At 48.0% G+C, this 1015-nt stretch overlaps 1 protein-coding gene across 3 annotated transcripts in view; it reads left to right on the top strand.

The window, feature by feature from the left end:
• Positions 1 to 419: 419 nt before the first annotated feature.
• Positions 420 to 1015, top strand: part of LOC101763239 (organic cation/carnitine transporter 7) — a 4707-nt gene continuing 4111 nt past the window's right edge. For all 3 annotated transcript variants that reach the window (XM_004982301.2, XM_012843083.2, XM_022823358.1), the window contains exon 1: positions 420 to 625. The gene's annotated coding sequence lies outside the window, so the exon portion shown is untranslated. The remainder of the gene's footprint in view (positions 626 to 1015) is intronic.

Here is a 1015-nt window from a genome sequence, read left to right as displayed (position 1 = left end):
TGTCATGTTTAAGCCTTAAACACTTTTGAGGTGGGTTTGACGTTTTAATATAATAGAGTTTTAATATAATAGAGGTTGTTGGGAGAAGCGCGGCCAAAAAAGCTGGAAAAAATATGTCGTTTGGCTTGTCATATGGAACTTCGGATACTAATTAGGAGGACTAACTATAAGCTAATTATAAAATTAATTGCAGAAGACTAGGCTAATTCGCGAGACGAATCTTTTAGGCTTAATAGGTTTAATAGATTCGTATTACAAATTAACCTCCATCTGTGCAATTAATTTTGTAATTAACCTATATTTAATACTTCTAGTGTCAAAAGACATCCCTGTGGCTAGAATTTAGTTTAGCTAAAAAACAAACATCCCCTTAAAGTTAGATTTAATCTGTCACGTCAACCGACCCATCCGTGCTCTGCTGCTCACCTGAGTCACCTCACACTCCCCCCGCCTCCCAAACAGACAGCGGCGGACACAGAACAGAGTCCACTCCACGCCCGCCGCCGCCGCCGCCGGCGGCAGGAACGGAGGAGAAGAGTTGCTCGACTCGCCCCTCCGCTCCACGCGCGAGGCTCCTCCAAGTCCACCGGCGCCTCCCGCACCCGCCGCACACCTCGCCCGCCGGGTTTGCTTCCTCGCCCTCCTTCCCTCCCCTACTCCTCCCGTGCCCTGCTCGGCTGCCCCTGCCCTTGCCGATTTTCAAGGGTGTTTCTTTGTCGTTCGTCCGTCGAGCTAGGCATAACATGCGATCCTCGAGTTCCCCTCAATCTCTATTTCGGTCCCGATTGGAATTACGGATAACGTGTCATCGTGCTAGCTACGATCACAACTCTTTATGCGGATTTCTGTTGCCTTTGACCCTCGCACAACCCCGGTAACTTAGCCAACCTCTAAATTCGTCCCTGAGCTGTGAGAAGCCATGACCTCCGCATCCGGTGACGTTTCTTTACTCTAAAAAAGATCGGTATTAAGAAAATAAACCCAATTAGTAGTTGCGAGTCAAAGTTGTGTCTAT

This window comes from Setaria italica, chromosome IX, assembly GCF_000263155.2.
Source record: "Setaria italica strain Yugu1 chromosome IX, Setaria_italica_v2.0, whole genome shotgun sequence".
In the NCBI taxonomy this organism is placed as follows: domain Eukaryota; kingdom Viridiplantae; phylum Streptophyta; class Magnoliopsida; order Poales; family Poaceae; genus Setaria; species Setaria italica.
The sequence above is the reverse complement of the archived record's forward strand: the minus strand, read 5'-3'. Positions and strand labels throughout refer to the sequence as shown.